General features: G+C 44.1%; 1 pseudogene; it reads left to right on the top strand.

The window, feature by feature from the left end:
- The first annotated feature begins 11,824 nt into the window (after positions 1–11,824).
- LOC117084661 lies at positions 11,825–11,893 on the top strand (annotated as a pseudogene).
- Positions 11,894–13,005: the final 1,112 nt, after the last annotated feature.

Raw genomic sequence — 13,005 nt, forward strand, 5'->3', positions numbered from 1 at the left:
AGCATTTCTACTAGCTATTCTATTCTCATTCCATACCAGTCCTTCCCTTTCCTCATTCTTTCTGATCAGATCTGTTCATAACATTTGTTGAGTATGGGGCAAAAGTACAAATAAGGCTCAATGTTACTTATATCTAAATATTTTAATCATACAAATTAACTTAAAAACTTGAAAGAGGAGATGTGCTCTATCTTCCTCCATTGTCCAATATACTTCATAAATAACCTGGAAGGGGAAGTTCTAATTCTGAATTATTGTTCTGTGCCTAAATGTAGTGGGGCAGGAAGAGCCAGCCCTTGGCCCTCTGCCTCAGGCCCGTGGCCCACCTAGTTTCTTTTCTACCTTTTACTCATTCCTTCGCCTGCTGTGGATGCCAGCGTAAAAGGCCTTATACAGGCCTTAGAAGTGGACTCAGCGTGTTTGGCCAGAATTCTGGGAGTCCCAGTACACAAAGTGTGGTCTAGAAGAGAGGGGGTGGGTGCAGGCTCTGGTGAGCATTTCCTGATGGACTCCTCACTCTGGTGTTGGACTGTGGCCAGAGAAGGGCCAGAGCAGGGCCCTCTAAGAAGGGGTTCTGGGCAGGGCTATCTCCACTTCTCCCTGAAGCCTCCCTTGTCTCTTATAGTTCATATGACCTCACCTTTGTCTTTCATGTTCCCAGAGCATTCACCATTAATATCACTCATTTGAGCATATTAGTCATATATTCACTGTATTGTTACTTAGCAATTTCCTAAGGATACGGGCAGCTTCCTGGCATCCCAGGAAGAGAGGACTGGGTTCATATCTTATCAATGTCAAATACTTCATTATCACAATTGATACTTTATGAATACTTGATAAATTGAATGGCATCAAAATTATGTAATAGTGTACTAATCCAAGATTAGTAACTTTGTTCCCAAATTAAAGCCTTATTGGATATTTGCAATGTGGCTGTCTTAGTCAGTTTGCATTACTATCAAGGAATAACTGAGGCTGAATAATTTATAAAAAAAGAGGTTTATTTGGCTTACAGTTCTGCACACTGTACAAGAGCCTGGCACCAGCATCTGCTTCTGGTAAAGCTTCAGCCTGCTTTCCTCAGTGGAAGGTGAAGGGGAGCTGGCCACACCGATATCATATGGCAGGAGAGGAAGGAAGAGAGAGGTGGAACAGGTGCCAGGCTCTCTTTTAACAATCAGCTCTCAGGGAAACTTCTGCAGGAACTAATAGAGCAAGAACTCATTCATTCCTGCAAGGAGGAACCAAACCATCTAGGAGGGATCCACCCCCACAACCCAGACACCTTCTGTTACATTAAAGATCAGATTTCAACATGAGGTTTGGAGGGTCAAATATCCAAACTATAGCAATGACCATATATGTTTTTGCCATAATTGTGGGATTATGTTTTCTGGTTATGCAAAACAAAAAATAAAAAAAAAAATCCTCTAAAAGCATCTTCTAATGGAACTAGCATTGTAATAAAAAAATTGTTATATATCTAAAGTATAGCTCAAAATGTATGGCCAGGTGCAGTGGCTGTCACCTGTAATCCTAGCACTTTGGTGGGAGGATTGTTTGAGCCCAGGAGTCCAAGACCAGCCTAGGCAACGTAAGCCAGACCTCATCTCTAATAAAAATTAAAGAAAAAAAAAATTGGCCAGGCATGGTGGTGCACACCTGTAGTCACGGCTACTCCAGAGGATAAGGCAGGAGGATCACTTCAGCCCAGGAAGTTGAGACTAAAGTGAGCCATCATCGTGCCACTGCACTCCAGCCTAGGTGACAGAACAAGGCCCTTTGGCAAAAATAATAATAATAATAATAATGAGAACTATTACATGGAAAAAAAAGTAAGCTAATACACTATAGAATTATTGCCTTCAACACGGAACATGCTGATAAAAAAGTTTCAACATAGCACACAATTTATAAAATAATCAGTTAATCAGGCCACAAATATTTCTTGAGATTTCTATTTACTGAGTGCTGTGCTAGGCCCTGGGCCCTAGGAGTATTCAGTAGTAAATAAAATAAGACAAAGTTCCTCCTCTCGTGGATCTTATATTAAAGCTGATTGTAACAAAGGATGAATTTGTCATTGGGCATTACAGCTGCAACTCTAAGTCCAGGCCAAAGAGTGTACAAGGGTCAGAGGAAGAGCTCAAGGTCCGCATAGGGTCATTGTTTACTGGCAATTGCAGTCCTTCCTTCCTGCTGTTCTGAATTTGCCATAAATGTCGAGAGGATAATGTGAAGGGTAATGCCACCTCAGGACCTGCTCACCTCTCTCATGTTCCATCTTATTCCCGAAGACCTTTCATTGAAGCTGCAGCTCTTATTTTCCAGTTACTATTTGGATCACTCTATCAAGGCCTACGGTGTCTTAGGTTTGATTATGAAGACAGTTATTAAGGCTCCTAAACTTTCTTCCCTTGCAGTTTGCCTAAAGGCTGTTTAGGGAAAGATAGAGTCTCTTGGCTTGGCTTCTCTAAATGATCTTTATTTTTCCTGCTTTCCCCTAAATCTTTCTTTCTTTATATTTATTTATTTTTTTTTTTTATTTTTTTTGAGATGGAATCTCACTCTGTCGCCCAGGCTGGAATGCAGTGCTGCAATCTCGGCTTACTGCAACCCCTGCCTCCCGGGTTCATGTGATTCTTCTGCTTCAGACTCCTGAGTAGCTGGGATTACAGTAGCCTGCCACCGTGCCCAGCTAATTTTTACAGTTTTAGTAGAGACAGGGTTTCGCCATGTTGGCCAAGCTGGTCTTGAACTCCTGACCTCAGGTGATCCTTCCACCTCAGCTCTCCTAAATCCTTCAAGTAGAAACAGAAAAGAAATAGGAAGGGGGAATAGGCACAACTTTGTTCAGGCCCCTGGAAAGCACCAACTCTCAGGCTGCCCTACACAACAGGAGAGCTGCCATATCAATGTAGTGACGTGGTTCAACAGAAGAAGGTCTTCATATTTAGCTTCCCTGACATACCCACAGCTCCCCAGCATTGCCAACACTGAATTAGTAGCAGCACATCTGCCCTGAGACTCAGTGAGGCAGAGCAAGGTGACTCACCTGCACTCAGAGGCTGAGTGGAGACCAAGTCTCAAAGACTGGAGAGAGAAGGCACTGCAGAGACTCAGGGACCTGCCACCAGCAGGAGTCAGAGGAAAGCCAGCCAGCCAGAGGAACATCATTGAGAGCATTGCCCAAGGTGAGAGAGCCCAACCTCCATTCACATTCATATCAGCCTCAGACTTCAGCCTTGAATACTAGCAGCACAGGGAGAAATTAAGTGAACAGTGGGTTGGCCAGGGTTGGTGGCTCACGCCTGTAATCCCAGCACTTTGGGAGGGTGCAGTGGGTGGATTACTTGAGGTTAGGAGTTCGAGACCAGCCTGGCCAACATGGTGAAACCCCATCTCTACTAAAAATACAAAAAATTAGCCATGCGTGGTGTCAGATGCCTGTAATTAGCCATGCGTGGTGTCAGGAGGCTGAGGCAAGAGCATCACTTGAACCTGGGAGGCAGAGGTTCCAGTAAGCCAAGATCACGCCGGTGCACTCCAGCCTGGGTGACACAGCGAGACTCTGTCTCAAAAAATAATAATAATAAAATAAAATATACAATGTTTCAACACGCTTGAACTGGAGACAAAATTCTTATAAAGTGTTATAAGTAGTAGGAAAAAAATGGGGAGGGGGCGGTGGGAGATCCTCAAATAAAGTATGGATTGTCCACCAAATCTCTGTACTTGCAGAGACATGGACTCTGGTTCCCTTCTTAGACCTCAGTGTGTGGAAAGAACATGGGCCTCTGTTTTCAGCAGGCCTGAGTTTGAATCCTACCTCCATATATTATTTATCCTAGCTAATTTGTTAGATGAGAACAACTACTTAATCAGTCTGAACCTCAGTTTCTCTACCTGAGGAAAATACGTGCGTTCTGTGTCATGGGAGGATTAAATGAAGTAGTAAATACCTGCAAAGTGCTAAGCGTATTTTCTGGAACATAAAGAGGCAAAGGAAAAAGAAGAGAAGGAGAAGCAGAAGAGAAAAAGGAGAAAAGAAAAATGTACAGATGACTACCAACAATGACCATGGTCAGTCATCTCACAAAATCTCTCCTAGCAAGTTCTGTCTTCTTTATGTCTCAAATATTATTGCTAAACTTACCTTCTATTTATTTGCCATTTGACTTCCTTCTTAAAGCTGCCTGCCCCCTTTTGAACAGCAGAGACCTTAGTGTTTGGGGAAATTGGGTGAGGAAGAAAATCATTCTGCATATAGAGTTGCTGAAAAATACTGCCATATAGTTGAAACTTTTAACGTTTGTTGTTTTTTTGAGACAGAGTTTTGCTCTTCCTCCCCAGGCTGGAGTACAATGGCACGATGTCGGCTCACCACAACTTCCACTTCCCAGGTTCAAGCGATTATCCTGCCTCAGCCTCCCAAGTAGCTGGGATTACAGGCATGCACCACCACACCCGGCTAATTTTGTATTTTTAGTAGAGACGGGGTTTCTCCAAGTTAGCCAGGATGGTCTCGATCTCCTGAGCTCATGATCCACCAGCCTCGGCCTCTCAAAGTGCTGGGATTACAGGCATGAGCCACCGTGCCCAGCCGAAACTTTCAACATTTTTTAGTAGCTTAAAACAACAGCTGTTTATCTCAGCATTTTTGTGGGGCAAGAGTCCAGGCATGGTTTAGCTGGGTTCTCTGCTTTAGGGTCCCTGCTTCAGGCTGCAACCAGGGTGTAGGCTGAATGTTATTCTTAAAGTTTGACTGAGCAAGTGTCCACTTTGAGGTCCACTCAGATTGTTGGCAGCCTTCATTCCCTTGAAGCTGTAGGCTCCCAGCTCCTATAAACTCTCTGCTGGTCCTTGCCATGTTGGTCCCTCCATAGGCAGTTCACAGCATGAGTATTTGCTTCTTCAAAGCCAGCAGGAGACTGAGAACAAGACTGCTGGCAAGGGGAAGTTTTATAAACATAATGTGATTGCAGGAGTGACATCCCATCACCTTTGCCATAATGTATTGGTTACAAGCAAGTCACAGGTCCCACTCACACTCAGGTGAGGGGACTACAAAAAGGGGCGAGCATCAGAAGGTAGGGAATATACGGGTCACTAGATAGTTCAACTTTTTAAATTGTTTTCACAGAATTTTTCATCCCTTATGGATTTTTCAAGAATTGGTTTTTAAATTGTGCATTAAGGATGGTGGTTTGGGCCGGGCATGGTGGTTCACACCTGTAATCCCAGCACTTTGGGAGGCCAAGGTGGGCAGATCACTTGAGGTCAGGAGTTCGAGACCAGCCTGGCCAACATGGTGAAACCCCATCTCTACTACAAATACAAAAATTAGCTCTGCATGGTGGCATATGCCTGTAGACCCAGCTGCTCAGGAGGCTGAAGCAGGAGAATCACTTGAATCCAGGAGATGGAGGTTGCACAGTGAGCTGAGATCATGTCACTGCACTCCAGCCTGGGCAACAGAGCGAGACTCTGTCTTTAAAAAAAAAAAAAAAAAAAGGAATGGTGATTTGGCTTAAACCCTTTGTGAAATGAAACAGAATGTCAGTATAAATAAAAAGAATCATGCCCAACAACAGCACTGAGTCTATTTCCAGGCAGCCGGTGATCAGGGCTGAGAACTTGCCCCAGACCACGAGCCTCTCTGTTGAGAAAGCAAGCTGACTCACAGTTTTTCAGCGTCTCAAGGAGCCTTCAGCGGTGATCGAGTTTCTTCAGAGGGTCTGTGGATTCTCTCAGCTTTCCTGTTATGTTCCTGCGGTAGTTCTTGCAGCAAAAGTTCATGATGTGAGTCTCCACATGCTGCTTTATCCATCTGAGTAGGAACTGCAAGCTAGTCCTGCCTCCTATCTGCCATCTTAATCCCTAAACTCTCATCAGTTTTCTTTTCCTGTAAAAGATCAACAAACAGAATGGTATTTACCTGTGATAAAATGCAAAAACTAAGACTGCTTCATCTCCAATATCATCTTCACCTCCAACTCTACACCAAGGTTTGCCACAGAATATTGACTGTTCAAATAGGTTATTTGCCGTGTGACAGCAAGAACCTGAGACCTTAAAAGAACTCTTTAAATACCTGAAGATGAACTTTCACACAAACCAAAGGAATTTTAAAATATATGTCTTCCCCTCCCAATTTTCCAAAAAGCTCAGGACCTGCCCTGTTTAAAAGGATGTGGTCAGCTGACTGCTACCTCAAGCCAGAAAAGCAATCATGTCCAATCAGTCCAGACAGCCATTGCTGCCTCTGTGTCTCACTGGCATTCAGGGTCATTTTTCAAGGCTGGGCCTCCATGACCACCTGCAGTTACTGTTGTCTACTGGGAGGTAACGCTTCGCAGACCCAGGCCATCAGACTGAAATGAAGCTTTGAGGCTGGATACTCCCAGCCTTAGTGCTAGACTTAGCGAAGGAAGGCTCTCACTTGGGGTTAACTCCCAAGGGGCCAGCCCAGGGGCTTCATCTCTGAGTCCCGGGCAGGTCGCTCCCTACCTTGGGACCTCAGTGTCATGGTTGGTTCTGGCATTCACTCCCGGAGGTCCAAAACTGTCCCTGTCCCTCTTGGGTTGCTCAGCTTTTCATTTTTAACTCTTGAAATCCACAAGACTGATCTTCCCACTTGCCAGAAAACAGAGCTCTGGTTCCATCCTTCTGCGGGAAGATACCTTTGGGAGGCAGTGCCTGCAGTCACTCACATTGACTGAGATAACCCTAGTATCTCTTACTCTAAAGTCAAAAGAAAATCACTTTCTCTCCAGGGGCACACATTGCAAAATGAGAAGCTGCCAACGCAAGAACTCATTTTAATTTTCACTCCTCTCTCTCATCTACTTTTCTCTCTATTGCTCCTCATTCTCACCACACCCAGTAAGTGACATGTTTCTAAAATTTCTCAGGCCATCAAATCTCGATGCCAGAATGCTAATCTATTGGGTGTATTAGAAAGAAGCAAATGTGAATGAAGGTAAAATATGACAATAAGAAATATATACCTACAAATGTAAAGGACTACAGAAATAAAAACAGTCATTAGTCTATAGATTTAGGTTATTTATTTATTTATTTTGAGATGGAGTTTTGTTCTTGTTGCCCAGGCTGGAGTGCAATGGCACAATCTTGGCTCACTGCAACCTCCGCCTCCTAGGTTCCAGTGATTCTCCTGCCTCAGGCTCCAGAGTAGCTAGGATAACAGCCACCATGCCTGGCTAATTTTTTGTATTTTTAGTAGAGACGGGGTTTCACCATGTTGGTCAGGCTAGTCTAGAACTCCTGACCTCAGGTGATCCATCCACCTAGGTCTCCCAAAGTGCTGAGATTATAGCGTGAGCCACTGCACCAGGCATATTATTTTATATTATTTTATTATTATTTTATTTTATTTATTTATTCATTTATTGAAGTAGGTTCTTACTCTGTCACCCAGACTGGAGTATAGTGGCATGATCATGGCTCACTGCAGCCTCAACCTCCCAGGCTTAGGTGATCCTCCCAACTCAGCCTTCCAGGTAGTTGGGATTACAGGCACATGCCGATGCACCCAGCTAATTTTTTGTCTTTATTGTTGAGACAGGGTTTCATCATGTTGCCCAGGCTGGTCTTGAACTCCTGGGCTCAAGCAGTGCACCCACCTTGGCCTCCCAAAGTGCTGGGATTACAGGCGTGAGCCAACACACCTGCCCTAGATTTAGATTATATATGAGGGCTACTTATGTATAGATATATGTGTGTATGTGGTTACTATGATGATAGTTTCCCTTAAGCTAAAGAACAAATACATACATGAAAAAGAATACTATAACATAGGCTTCATTTTGCCCACAATGGGCACAATAACTCCATGGTTCAGCATTTGATGGCTAACATTATTATGATGAGCAGCTATTAGCAAGGCCTTTCAACTGTAAAATTTCTACCTGGCAGAAACCTTAGTAGGAGTAATCACTTTGGTTTGAGGCTTGGTTTTAATCCTAAACACATCAACACAATTTCAAGATCAAAGGCCCTTAACAGTGACTGAGTTTCTTAGGCTCTTTTCCGTGGGAAGATTGACATTTCTCTTTCTTCTCGAGTTAGATCATTTATTAGCATCATTTTCATTTAGAGTTACCACCCAGTATAAAGTGTAGCACTAAAATATAACTCATTGTCCTCATGATGACTAAAGCTTTTTGTTTGATGACAATGGCCTGGGAAGATCAGGATTATCTTTTTTTTTTTTTTTTTGACGAAGTTTTACTCTTGTCGCTGAGGCTGGAGTGCAGTGGCACGATCTTGGCTCACTGCAACCTCTTCCTCCTAGGTTCAAGTGATTCTCCTGTCTCAGTCTCCCAAGTAGCTGGGATTACAGGCACTTGCCACCACACCGGGCTAATTTTTGTATTTTTAGTGGAGACAGGGTTTCATCATGTTGGCCAGGCTGGTCTCGAACTCCTGACCTCAGGTGATCCAACGGTCTTGGCTTCCCAAAGTGCCGGGATTATAGGCGTGAGTCAATACGCCCGGCCAATCAGGACAATCTTGAAAGGACTTTTTGAAGAGCCTGCCTCAGACTTTGTGTTACCTACCTCTTCACCTCCTTCACATAGACCTTATTTCATAGTTAGTCTTGAAGAAACAGTGCATCTGTTCTTTCCTGGAATCAAATGAATAGGGTGGAGGTAGGAGGAGAAGAGGATCATGGCAGGAAGAGAGGAGGCACAGGGACTTTGAAATCCATTCTCTTCCACAGTCAAGTGCCTTACCTCCTCCTGCAAAGTGCAGGGGAGAGTGGGGGAGTTCAAGGTTTGCTGTCTTCCCTAAATGCAGAATTTTTTAAAGTATTATTTTAAAAATACTGCTTACATTTAGTTACTTCCCTATTTCTGCTGATGCAGACATTTTTAGCAAATGTCTTTTTTTAAAAGTGAAGAATTGTATAACTGCAGAATTGCTATGATCCAAAGAGCCAGGGGTACACAGGCCTTTGCAGCAGGAAGGGGAATTCAGAGATGAATCCTCTCATTTGATGGGTGAGAAGACTGAGGCCCAGACAGAGGTATCCACAGTGGTTTAGCAGGTTAGTGGCAGAACAGGGATCCAAGGTTCTCTTTCCTGGTTTAGTGATTTATCACAAAAGCTGACTCATCCATTCACTCATTCTTCAAAAAGTGTTTGGATTCTCACTATGTGCCAGGTGCAGTTCTGGGCACAGCCCCCTGCCTTTGGTGGATTTTCATGTTTGTTAGAAGATAGGGAGTGCAGCCTCAGGGTAGGTACAGGATGCTGTGGGAGGGTGAGGAAGTCTAGAGACAAGAGCTCACAGGCCTCTGTGGGTAATAATAGCAAGTTGTTTTGGTGTGATTGGAACATGGGGAAGGGGTCATGAGCAGAAGGCGAGGGGGTGAGGAGGCTAGAGAGGGAGGTGGGGTCTGATCGAAGAGGTCTAGCTGGTGGAGAGCCAGCGTGGGAGTCTGGGACCTGGTAATGTCTATGCTTTAGAGAGACCACTTTGGCTGCAGAAGGGTGAAAAAAAATCAGAGAAGAGCTTACTAATAGGCTTTGAGCCAAGGTAATGAACCTCTTACACTCTGAGGCGGAAGTCAGAGCTGGAAGCTTCCTCCAGTAGCCTCAAGTTGTTATCCTAGTGTGCTGTACTAAAATTGTCATTTTCTGTGTGCTATGATAAGAAAACAGATGAGAAAGCACTGCCATAGAGGAGAGCAAAATCCTGGGTAAGGAGACTGGTTTGATGGGAATTCCAATTGGAAATCATATTGGCCTGAACCAAGAGGTCAAGACTTGATTCTGGACTTTGTAATTTACTGGTTGTAGGTAGTGAAAGGGAAGTAGAGGTAAGTAAGAGACCCCTAGTCTGGGACAACTAGAAGGGTGATGATACCATTCATTGAAATAGGGAACATAGGTGAAGAGTTTGTGGATAAAGACTATGAATTAGCACATACTAATGATAGGTACCTGGAAGACATCCAAGAAGCGATGTCCAGTGAGCATGTAAATATGTGGCTCTGAAGGGGAGAAGGAGGTCTGGGTTACAGTTATGAATCTAGGAATCTCAGCATATCTAGTCATTGAAGCCATATGGTCAGTGAGTAATGGTGGCCAAGAGAAATGTGTGGAGTAAAAGGAAAATGGGACTTAGGAGAGGAACATCAACATGTAGGCTAGGGCCCAAGAAAGGAGCTCCTAAAGAGAAGATGGGCCAGATAGGAAGGAGGAAGGTTCAAGGAGGTGGTGTTCTGAAAGCCAAAATTAAGAGCCTTTCTCAAAGGTAGAAGCGGCTAAGTCCTTTCTAGAAGATGGGAGGTTAAGGGTGTAATGCTGTGGATGGTGGTTGTGTGGGGCTGTACAGCTCCAATCCATGACATCCATTTGTATTCTTAATGTACATGGATGCTGTTACCTTTTTTGGGCTAAAAGAGGAAAAGATGTTGTTGCCTGGGTTTGTGGAATAGGTAGAGAAAAATGAAAGAAATCGATACCCCAGGAGGTTTCGGTAGAAGCTGTAGGGACTGGATAATGAAGGACCTTATGGGACTTTGGAACCTAAGGGATACAGGGTTGGAGACAGAGGCATTACTACTATTCAGTACCCAAGACTACTGTATGGCTGGACCCATAGAGCATCTGCGGACAGCATCAGGGCCAGCCTCTACTGGCTTGCAGAGGCAGTGAACTCTGTTTAGAATGTTGGAGAAAAGACCAAGAGTACATGCGAGTCACCCTCTGAGGCTACAACACATCACTGGGAAAACTTTGGGGGCTGAGGGTTTGCTGGTTGCAGGAACAAGGAGCAAACACAAAATGTGGTCCCATCTGTGTCTACAGCTGGTGAGACTGGGTTATTCAAGAATCTGGGTGTGGAAGAAAGCAGCATTCTTAGAAAGAGCTGCAGGAAACATGATTCCTCAGGGCAAAGCCAGTTTTCTGGAAGCAGAATAAACTTGTAGTGGAAAGGTGAAGTGTATGGGGGAGTTTGTGTGCCTGGAAAACCTTTCCAAAGGTCACAGTTGAAAGGAAAGTTTAGGAGAGAGTGAAATGGTAGAACACTGGGTGAGGAAAATAAAAAATAGAGCAATAGGGGATTGAGAGTGCATAAGAGGAGAGATGAGCAGAGATGGCAATGACCAAAGATAATCAGGACTTCTAGGATGGAAGAGAGATTGGGAGGTAGGAGCAGGAAGGCAAATTCAGATCCCATAAAGAATCAGTTGTCCTTCCAAGAGGTTCTCAGCCCAGTGAAGTTCCAGATCTCTTTCCATTCTTGGGAAAGAGTAGCAGTCTCTGGTGGAAGGAATATCCCCTACTTCCTAGGAAAATTTATTCATGACCTGGTCTGGTAGTATTCCCTACTTCTTGGGAAGATTTACTCATGACCTTCCATGGCAGGGTGGACTTGGGGTTTTGTTTGCTGCCATGCTTCTTCCTTTCCAGTGTCTCTTCTGCTTATCCGAGGTAATGCAAAAACTTTAAACTGATAGCTGTTGGTGTAATGGGAGTGCCTTTAATTTATATCAACCTTCCAACTACCTTAATGTTTGGTTTTTGCTAGTCAATTCCATGCACATCTTATCCTCAAATGCTCTTATATATGTAGACCTAACTGTCCTATTGTGAATCCCCTGTCTGTTAGATACCCAGAGGCATGATCCAGCCAGGTCACCCAAGAGTGGCTCAGCAACTCAGCAGACAGGATGTAGTCAAAGGGATGGTCAAGTCCCTGGTTCCACCTCCAGGGTCAGCAACAAGGAAGGAGTCTGATCAGAGAGAAAGAGTCAGAAAAGCAAGAAGCAAATGTATTATAATAAAATGTTACAGCTCTTTTAGAATTTATCTAGCAGGTTTTCTGGTTACTATAAGAGAAGGGGGAACCACCGCAGATTTGGAATATAGTAAGATGGGGATATGTTTATTCCCTTAGTAGCTGGTGCAAAGATTCCTCTTTGGGGGAAAGGTGTCTTTGTAAAATTACTTCAGGGGCAAACATGGAGAAGACTGTAAACATTGTGTTTGGGTGCAGAAGTCCTTAAACTTTAGCATGCAGCAGAAACCCTGGGGGTTGCTAAAACTCAGATGTGCTGGTCAGCTCACCTTCAGAATTTCTCACTCAGAAGACCTGGGGTAGAGCTTGAGAGTTTGCATTTCTAACACACTCCTGGGTGGTGATAATGTTGCAGGTTCAGAAACCACATTTCGAGAACTACTGACTTTCAAAAAAGAAGACACTACCTGAATAACTGAAGAGAAGAATCTGGGGTTGCACTTGTATTAGCCTATTCTCACGCTGCCATAAGGGCATGCCTGAGACTGGGTAATTTATAAAGGAAAGAGGTTTAATTAACTAACAGTTGCACATGGCTGGAAACTTATGATCGTGGTGGAAGAGGAAGTAAACACATCCTTCTTCACATGATGGCAGGAAGGAGAAGTGCCAAGCAAAAGGGAGAAAATCTCCTTATAAAACCATTAGATCTTGTGAGAACTCACTGTCATGAGAACAGCAGCAGAGGGGTAATTGCCCCCATGATTCTTATGCCCCCATGATTCAATTACCTCCCACAATGTCCCTCTCATGACACATGGGAATTTTGGGGAACTACAATTCAAGATGAGATTTGGTTGGGGACACAGCCAAACCATATCATTCTTTTCCTGGCCCCTCCCAGATAACTTGTCCTTACATTTCAAATCACAATCTGTCTGCCTTCCCAACAGTCCCCCAAAGTCTTTTTTATTTTAATTTTTGAGACAGTGGGGACTCTGTGTGGGGGCTCCAACCCTACATTTCTTTTCTGCACTGCCCTAGCAGAGGTTCTCTATGAGGGCTCCACCTTTGCAGCAGACTTCTGCCTAAACATGCAGGCATTCCTATACATTCTCTGAAATCTAGGCAGAGGTTCCCAAACCTCAGTTCTTGTCTTCTGCACACCCGCAGGCCGAACACCACATGGAAGCTGCCAAGGTGTGGGGCTTGCATCCTCTGAAGCA

The sequence above is a fragment of the Trachypithecus francoisi genome, unplaced genomic scaffold, assembly GCF_009764315.1.
Source record: "Trachypithecus francoisi isolate TF-2019V2 unplaced genomic scaffold, Tfra_2.0 Lachesis_group0, whole genome shotgun sequence".
NCBI classification, from domain to species: Eukaryota; Metazoa; Chordata; class Mammalia; order Primates; family Cercopithecidae; genus Trachypithecus; species Trachypithecus francoisi.